The sequence below is a fragment of the Anopheles darlingi genome, chromosome 3 (assembly GCF_943734745.1).
Source record: "Anopheles darlingi chromosome 3, idAnoDarlMG_H_01, whole genome shotgun sequence".
In the NCBI taxonomy this organism is placed as follows: Eukaryota; Metazoa; Arthropoda; class Insecta; order Diptera; family Culicidae; genus Anopheles; species Anopheles darlingi.
In genome coordinates, this window is record NC_064875.1 from 49,781,735 (window position 1) to 49,791,876 (window position 10,142).

Here is a 10,142-nt window from a genome sequence, read left to right on the forward strand (position 1 = left end):
GGAACAATTTCCTAGCGCATACATCGCTCGGTAGACAGAATGGTGCAAATCGTGTTGAGATTGTTTTTCCTTTGGCCGGAAAGTGGTGGGAAATTTGGATTCAATTTTCCGGAAAATGGTTCTGGCGCGTTGTGTGCAGCTAATGGGCATCATTTTCTACAAAGTGGAACTCATTCGTTTCTATTTTTGAAAAAGTGCTTTACATTTCTGCTTATTATGGCATTAAAATTATTTAGGTGTTTAATTAACAGGTTTGCGATAAATATCAGATCATTGTATAGATATCAGAACGACATTGTTTGATTAAAACCATTTTAAATGGCTTTTCAAACAGCTAGAGCAGAGTAGAATATCCCCAAAAAAGTCTTTCGTATTCCTTCGCAAATGAATTTTACGAATAAAAAATCCAAGATGTTGCGGCATCGTGGCGGCTCCTTTTGTACATACCAATGAAGAAACAGATTGTAGAAAAGTATCCCACATTACCTCTTCAAAGTGATTCGTAAAAGAACAAACTTGTTGCGTTGCCGGTTCGAAGCCTTTTTCCATCGAGCATGAACCTTCCATCGCTCAGCATCGCATTACAATACACTTATTCGGTCGGTTGGCTGCGACTCCCATTAATTGTAAATCACCGGATTCGTCGGCCCGGGGGCAGCCTATCTCACCTCGCTCCATCTCTGCAATACCTGGAATCATGTAATGAAATCATAACACACCCGGTATGCGAGCGATGCTACGAATGTTGGCAAGATTTTCGCATTAACCGTCTGCATTCCTTAGCGTGCCTTCTAGCGCCGGCAATAAGAATAGCACAACCGTCGGAAGGGCTGGCGTTGCTTCTCGCTCGTGTTCGCGACTAAAGGATAACCAACACCCCCGTTCTGCTGCCCCGACACTCTGACAGCAAGCAGTAATCTGATTAAAAAGTGTTCAGCGCCATCGTAAAGTTTCCATCACGGGCGCCCGATCCAAAGTTGCCCCCCCGTTGGAGGCACCCGTTACGTCACACCACGCCAAAGGATTGCCGCGGGAAAAGTGAAAGCGAGAAAAATTGTAATTCGGCTTGTGGCAAACGTGCAGACAAAATGGCACGTTGGAGCAGGTGGGGAGGCGCCGTGGCTGGAGAAATGAAAGTGGAGCATAAAAATGGCAAAATGGTATCCGTGCTTCGTAGGTGGCGAGGTGGCGAGAATAATGCCGTTTGCTGCTCTGCTGGCTGGCTGGTTGGCTGGCTGGGGTTCCGCTAGGCTGGCGATGACGATGCCAACCACTACTTTGCCAGTTGTTTGGTGGCCACGGATGACGATGAAGGCATTCGTGGAATCCGGTGGTCACCAGACGTTGGTTGCTGGGTATACGGTTGTCAAAGGCGACCATTACGTTCGCCAGCACCAGTCCTAGCAGTTGGATGCGGAAGTTCTCCTCAAGAAAAAACGGGATCCCGACGCAGGAAACACGAAAACGTCTGTACGCTGTTGCCACCGGAACCGGAAGCGTGAATCTCGACCTCGCACCAACGGTCGGTAGTCGGAGTTACTTGTCCGACTGTCTACTTTCACGGTGGCACCATCAGTGTTTTGCACTGTCACCACGGAGGGAATGGGCATTTCCATTCTTGCGTCGTCGCTCCATTCAATGCGTTGCGCCGTTGAGCCAGAGCCCCTCCTCTGCAAACCCACCGGTGGAAGAAATAAATTAGGCGGAAAGGCTCGCGAACGAAATATTATCATTGCCGACCGGTCGAGCGGCGGAGCAGCGACCTCGCCGTGGCGTCAGTTTAATGTTGATCTGTTACGGTTGGTGGTCGCCTCTTTTTTGCACATTTCTTTAGCTCTTCCTTCGTTTTGCTGTTATGATCCTGTCGAAAAAGGGCCAGAAACTTTGTACGAGTGGCGTTTCGGTGTGGCATTCCGCTAGCATTTCCATTCATGATTCACGCAGACATCATTAAACGGATGAAAGGATGATGGCGTTGGCTATTACGCGGAACGGTGGAGCTCCTTACTTCATTGTTTAGCATTGTGTTTGCGCTTCATGGAAACATGTTTAATGAGAGAATGTAGAGAGACAGCTCAAATGTTCACACTGTTGCTGTACATTTAAGGTTTGGAAATGTAAAGTCGATTCTTAAATTAAAAATTTCATCCATATTGGTCTGCTAAACGGCAGATGCAGTGCTACCGCAGCAATAAGGACAAGGCCACAGCAGTTCGTCCTTACAGCGCGAATCGGATCGAAAGCGGATGAATAATAATGCCAGCGCAGCCATCAGCGTGAGTGGACACATCATGGTTGGTAACGCATCCGGCCCTTCCGGAACTCGGCCACCGGTGCGAGTGCACACGGATCGATTTCAACTAATTAGGGCAAGCTTCCTGCCATTCTGCGATTCATATTTCGTGCCAAAACGACGATGGTGATGATGGCGGTCATCGGATCGCAAAACGGAACACGACGGTGCTGTGTGGTGTGTTAATTACATCCTTCCTGCGGCCGGACGATGCGCGGCACCGGAGCCGATCAAAAGAGAGCTGACCGGACCGGGCGGTTGGCTTTTCCCAATGTGCTGTCCGATGGCGATTGAACACGGGATTAATCTATCTCATAGGATTGTGCCACACCGTGCACCGTTGGCGTGTTAATCCCGATGCGGTTTCAGGAGCCCGAAAAATGGGGCCCCCGGTGTAGTGGTGGTCATCAAAAATTAATGAGTTGGGCGTGTGGTCGGTTCGTGTGGTTTCGCTGTCATGTCATGATTCCCTTGGTAGGGACAAGTGGCGCTCGCGACGGATAGCATATCGGTGGGTGGCTAATTATAGATTTCGAAATGGGGGCATCCCTGGTACGCCACCATCGATGGTAGGTGATGGAGAGCCTGAGCGAAAGCGGAGCATTAGGCGGCAGGAAGGCAGCGAATCAGCAGGATGGATGATTAAAATCCCCTTTTTCAAAGAGGACGAACTAATATTGGAAAAAAGGATTTTCATTTTCGAAACGCTCTTCGAGAGGACACCGTACGTGTGTTGCGATATTGATGAAACCCAGGGGCATGTAGGAATGCCAAACTGACTCTTTGAGCTGCTATTCCTCGGGTGCGGCATTGCGAATGGGAATGAAACTAGCACGAAATGCAGCACGTGCTGGGCACACCAGCAAGCAAACGAAGGGAGCAAATGCTCTATTCGATTGATGCAATATTAATGAAACATCAGGTGACAGCGATGCCCTTTGAGGCTCATTCCTGCTGTTGACTCATTTCAATACAAGGATGTAGCAAGGGGTTCCATCTCAGTACCTGAATTTGTATGGCAGGTATCGGACAGGCTTTGATACTCTATGGGCATCTATCGCAAACATACCAACATGTGGATACACTGTAATGCGCATTATTCTCCGAAGGACACACAATACGTGAGCCAGGTTCTGAACATACCCTGTCTATTTGTTAATAACATTATCGTCTAGCTTTACAGCATCAAGATTGAAAGGTACACGGATATCAACGCCACCCGATGAGTGATCAATTATGCGAACGCCCCAAAGGGTCGCATCCTTCACCACCGAACACATAGCTTGCCGTAGTGATGGCGCTCTGATATTGCGCCAACATTGCGTGATGCATCGTGAATCGTGATATGGTAACGCGTTAATCCATCATGCTCGGCCCTATGCTCCACCGGATCGATGCGCATCGTGTGCGCGTTCCTTCAATCTCATCACATTCCTAATGAAAATATTAATATTAAGGCAAGCTCCCGGTATCGGTCTTGGTCTGAGCTGAGAGTTAAATTCTCCGCTGCAGATAAGCCTGTACTTAACATCGTCTAAGTACAGCGAGCGCGTGCCGACCGATGCTCGTATGCTGCCAGCTTCCGGCAAACTCATCGATGCGTGTAATATCGATTCGTGGGGAAGAATCTCGAAGTTGCTCGAGGTCGAGCTCGAGACAAAGCGCAAGGATGAAGACGGAACGACGGAGCCACTTCGACGTAGAGCGCGTAAATCCATAGCGTGTTCAACAAAGCCCCCATGTATGGGAGTCCATGGCAGCAATGGTCAAGTAACTGGGCCGGACGATGGTTGCGCGTCCGGGCATCTTATGGTAAGGAAGATGCCGGGCACGGTGCAGTAGTAGTAGTAGTTACGGTAAGCGTATTGGCACGCGCTCATGGTATTGATTTAAGATTGATTGAAAGATTTATTACGTCACACGAGCGATTGGCTAGCCCTCGAACCAGCTCGATACATTCCGTTACGGCTATCCGGGACGATTGGTGGTTCTACCAAAGCGCCAGCGCCAGCAGCAGTAACAGTAGCAACAGCAATCTCTGAAGTGGATAATCACGTTTCGCACTCCCTGTTAGTTCGCACACCGGCCCCTCTCCGCAAGGCGAACGATTCCCCGGGTAAACGCGGGCGATGGGTGTAACTCTGCTCATCCTGGAGCGCGTCAGAGATTATCCGGATAATGCTGGGGAAGCACGAGATGAATCTTTTCCACTTCGGCGCACTTTTTTCCGCGTATTTTCTTCAGGGGCTCGGTACGTTTCATTTGTGGCGTTTTCTTTGCCACGTGGATTTACACTGAAGGACGCTCTTTCCCTTTCGGGAGCAACACGCTCTGTTTCTGTTCATCAGTCTCTGGGGCGCAATACACGTGCATACCGCTCGACTCGATGACTCCCTAGGATGCAGCTCCAGTGACGAACTGGGCGGGAAGAGGAGAGGTGGTGAGTATCAATGTTTATTTCAATGTTTGAATAATGAATAACCAACTGAACAGCCCTTCTGCCACGAGCACGATGCTGATGATGATGATGATGATGATGATGATGCTTCTCTCACTGCACCACGTGGTGAGTACAATAGCCGATGGATGGAAATGGATGGTTGCGGTTAGTCATTTTGTGTTCCGGTGCCGGTGTCGATGTACCCAGGATGCATTAGGCGCTGCTGCTGGCTTTCAATGACTTCTTCTTCTTCTCATTTCGCCTTGTTTTAAACCTTCTTCTTCATCACCGGCCCGGTATTATGCACCTTTGCCGTTTTGCTCGAGGCGATGCACACACTACTACCACAACCCCCACCACCCCGCTGCTAAGAGCGGTGAAGAGCGTAATTACGAACAGAATACACTGGATGGCGGCGAGTTCGGATTTTTTAATTTTCCACCAGTCGGTTACCGGTAGCAGCGCTCCTGCTTCCTGCTAGCAACCAAAGCAGTCCTTGGCAAAGGAGGCTGTCTATTGAGGTATGGCTTTCTGACGTGTTATGTTATGACGAGCTGCTGGTGGGTCCCTTCAGGATCGGAATAGAAAAGACCGAGCGATGATGCGAGTGCCAAGAGTGCAGCGCGGGATGTCTAATTTCTTCTCCATTTGTGTGCCATTCGTTGTGCACCAAGGAGTGCGTTATGTGGTGAGTGGTGCTAGGCTTTCTTGTTCGTGGGGTTTTGTTTCTCTCTCTCTCTCCTCCGAATAATGGTGCTCCTTCAAACTCAAAAGGCTTCATTTGAGCTAAACAGAGCGGACTTAAAGTGCTTTCAGATGGGCAGGGATGGCCTTTCTTCTGCCTCCCGGGGCCCCAGGTAGTCACATGGTTTTGTTGGTTGGTTTCGAAGCGCTGATTCGCCTTTCAATTGAATCGCCTTTCAATGGAGCAACCGTGTACAATGGTGGAGTGGCTCGATTCTAAACGTCCTTTCCGAGAAACAATCCTGAGTGGCCGCTTCGCGCAGTGGCTATATTAACTGAGTCAGTCTGTCCGTTGCATCCACGAAGCGATCACCGTAAGCGTTAGTACGGTGAATTGATTTAAATTTAATTAGCAACGAACGTTTGGGCGTGTGGCGTGGCCACCGTTGCCACCAGGATGTAGGCGCGTTTCAGGCGCGTTTCTGCCTGGAAGGAAGCTTCATCTGTGCATGTGTGTGTGTGTGAGTGTGTGTGTGTGCGCGTGGAGAATGGATGGATTTGATGCAAAACGGAGGCTACTGACCACCAATTTAAATAACAATTTACACTTCCCATTAGCGTCTAATCTGCGATGCATTGACCCGGAACGCCCGGCACCTCTCGAGGGGCGCCTCAACGCTCGCCGTGGACGTGGACGTGGATGCACGCACGACTGGTTGTAAGGCTGGGGCCCGGGGGTTTGGCTTGGTGGCCCGCGTTTTGCGTACGTAATGTCGGTGCGTGAGTGTGTGTGTGTGCTCTCACGGTTGACCAAAGGCCATTTTCATTGCAAATAAGGTGGTAAACGGGGGGGCTGTGCGTGGTTTACTCCGTGTGTGTGTGTGTGTGTCGAGTTTAACCTCAGCTTCTCTCATCCCACATGGCCGCTCGGATGGTTCCAGTAAATCCGTTCGAGGGGGAGTTTGCGTTTGTCCCAATATTTATCCAGAATTTGGCGAAGTTAACAATGGTTTCCGGGTCCCTCTGGGATCCTCATTCACCATCGATCAGCAGCGCGGTAAACAATGGTCTCACCGTGCAAAAGCTCCGAATTGTGGCGCGGCAATATAATGGTTGGCGCAAAAAAGTGCGCAGCACCGCGAGAGCATGTGTGAGGAGGGGAACGCATATCGAGAGGAATAAAAAAAAAAACCCAGAGGAAGAGATTCCCTTCTGCTGGCCTGCTGGGGGCCCGGAGGGCAACGAGTGAATTGTGGAATCATATTATTTGGCCTCACATCATCCGTTTCGTCGGGCACGCCGAGGCCACCATCCACCGACCCCGAGACGTATTGCCCTACAGGGAATGCGGATTATTTACGGACTCGCCACTCCACCCCGCACTCCATCATCATCGTCGGCCGTCATCGTCGTGATCATCTCATCTGTTAGCAAAACATCCCCAACCGCGAGGGCTGGCTGGCTGGCTGGCTGGCTCGTTGGTTTATGTTCGCTTTGCGGCACATTCGTCATGCGCCCGGTTGCGGTCGGTGCCGGTACCGGAGGTAAATGGTGGAGCGTCTCATCGAGGTTTGATGCGATGATGTGTGCACGTCGTTTAATGTGCATGTGATGACGTTACGTTGCGATGATGTTTACAGAACGACGTAACTACTTTTCGAAACGGTATGTACGGAGCGAGCGTTTGCGAGCTCAGCATAAACAGACCGACCGTTGGAGAGGGACCCCTGTTGAGCTTGCGGCGGCCACAAACAACCCCCTCGGGGGAGGGTCGTTTCTCCGAACGAATCCCGGTTTGACCTTAGAAGTCAGAAGCAAACACAAAAGGTGAACCAAAAATGAACAGGCTACAAGAAGGAACGCGGAAACGGAAGAATAAAAAAAAGGAAGCCAAGGACGGCCGATAAAGGCGGAATCGAAATTACGGATCGAAGCAGGACAAGTACGCTGCTGACTCAAACCGGTCGATGTCCCCCCAAAATACTCCCCAAAAGTGTCGCAGCCTGCAGCTTGGGCCAATTTGTTTGAGCCCCAAACCCAAAATATTCCTTTGAATTCACCGTTGTCCGTTTGTTGGCTGCGCAAGGAAATGCTGATCCCGCGCAAACCCTGGCCACTTTTCCACCCGCTTATGCTTCCTGCAAAGTTTGGGACACAAAAATCATGTTTTCATTCGCTTATGGTGCGCTCTCGAGGCCGGAGCTCTTCAGCTCCGAACTCCGAACCAGGGAAGTCCAAGAGTTGAAGTGGGAGGTTGCCTTTTTCTGTCGCCACGCGGAAGGCCGTGGTGGCCAAAAGTTTCTAAACCAACAGTCGAAACAGACGTACACCGGGCATGGCGTGTAAGGTTGTGGAGAGCAAAAGTTCAGTGACAAGATGTCAGGGCCCGCAGTCGTCGTTGCTGCTGCTGCTGCTGGAAAAGCGCGCTGGAAGAGTGCGCCAGAGAGCACCGGTCTCGAGGATTATTTATGCATTAGTTGTAAGTTGTTTGTAAGTTTGTAAGTTGGAGCTGTGAGCTGTGATTGTTTGTGGCTCATCGTACGCGGCGTACACACAGCAGCAGGGGCAATGGTTGCTGCGTCCTGTTCCAGGGACGATTCGACGTCCGAGAATATGGACTGTGTGGACTAACTTTAAGTGAAATTGTTTGCATATTCATGGGATGAATGATAGGAGTGGAGTTTTTTTTCGGGCTTTTTGTTTCCGGATGGATCCAGAACCAGAAATGCTGCCCCAGTGGCTGTTTGTGCTACCGATGCAATCCACCACTCTGGCCGTACTCCTTTAAAGGAGCTTTTGGTGTTTTACATAAGATCAAGAATCGCCGAAAAGTATTCACAAAATATGCTCCAAGAAACACTATTCCGCGTGAAATGAACGCAGCCACTGTAATGCCCTAAAGGGTCCGGATCTCACCATCCCGGTCCTTCAGTTCCGCGCCCTTTCAGTTAACTCAATTCATTAGGGATATATTTGCAGTAAATGATCTTCTTATGGGCGCGTTTTCGCTGAACCGCAAATCGGTAAAGGGGACGCGCTCGTGCTCCACTGTTGCCAAGAGGCCGCCAAGAGGCCAGTTCCGGTTTTTTGCTCCGTCTCTTCAAAATCAACAAGCACCTCGGACCGAGAATGGTGAATGGAGAACTGGGAGTGTCGGAAGCCGGCCGGTACGATCGCCATAATTTGACCCTATTTTCCGAAAACCCTTACCCATCCCTTTGGCTGACCGATTTCGAGGGCGATGGAGCGGATACGGTTGAAGGAGTTTGAAGCTGACTGTTCGCTCTTGGCAAGGTTCCCGGTAAAACCGGCACCGACACCGGATGCGGAATGCTTTCCGGAATTCTGGGCCGCTTCGGTGAATGATGGTTAAAGTTTAATTATAAAATAAATGTTACAAAAATGTTAAGCGCCTCCACGACTCTCTTCCCGTGTTGTCACCGACATTCCCGGCGCAGATTGTCGTTGAATGGCCATATTCTGACGGTATTCGTTTCAAACGGGCAGGGCGTTGATTTTAATTCGTTTTACGTTATTAATGGAAGCAGTGGCCGGTTCGGTCAAGCACCGGTGGCGAGTGTTTGGTGTAGGGCATTGCCACAGAACGTGGACGCAAATGAGCGCGTAAAAGGAGTCGCTTTGCGCGTTTAATGTTGCTTCATTGAACGAAAATGTGCAATTGTAAGTGGGATCTGCTGGGTCTGGATTTCGGAAAGGGGAGTGAATGAAGAGGAATTGCAAACATAAATAAACATTCCGGTCGGTCGGTATAGCCCGCTGATTGCACCGAGTCAATTGTCCAGGAAGTCAGGTTTCGTTTAAATTGAATACTTTCCTGTTGGAGTTTATTGTGTATCGGATATTTATCTCTTGCGCGGTAAATATTTATAGAACCTAAAAGTTTACCAAACAGTTGACAGAAGTTAGCACTTTGCTTACTGAAGGATCAATCGAATATAAATAGTTATAAGGAATTCATTTCTGTTATCGCAATAATGTAGCAGTATGAAAAATGAAACGTATGGCGCATGGAATCTGCTACCGGAAAACCACTTTTCTTGCAACAGGATTGTGGAATGTGATTGCGAAAGCAATGCTTCTTGTATCACTCTAACACACTCTCCTGCTCCGCCAGTAAGCCATTTCTCCATCTAATATTTATCGACCGATGATAAGGTAAATATTGCATGGTAAGGTATCCAGAACACTTTACCGGCCCTAAAACGAGTATCATCCTGGCATCATGGCAGGGAATAGTGGAAACCATGGTTCGTGCTTAAGGAAAACAGGCGGGGGAAAACCTCATCATATCATGAGTAAGCCATTTCCGCCGGCAGAAATGCTTATCACAGTCCTGTTGCTCATTCTCTGTTGCTTGAGCGTTGTTCCAGGTCTTCTCTTGACCATCATGCGATGGTTTTGATTTTCGGGGCCCCAGGAATCCGTTCCCGGAAATCGAGAAAATGGTCCGTTTCATGTGCAGGAATGTGTGAAGGGGCAGAAAGTTCATATTTCAATTACTAAATCCACCGGAACCGGAGCAACCAGTAGTGAGTGTGTGTGTGTATGTGAGTGTGCCATGTACAGGATTGATTTTGGCTCGGTATCATCTGGTTTGGAGGAATTTATGCTTCCTTTCCGGCCAAGAGCATACGTGTGGCACTTGTGAAAAATCCGTTTCGCTGCGCATTGTTCTACTGGAACATGTGTCGTGTGGCGCCTCAA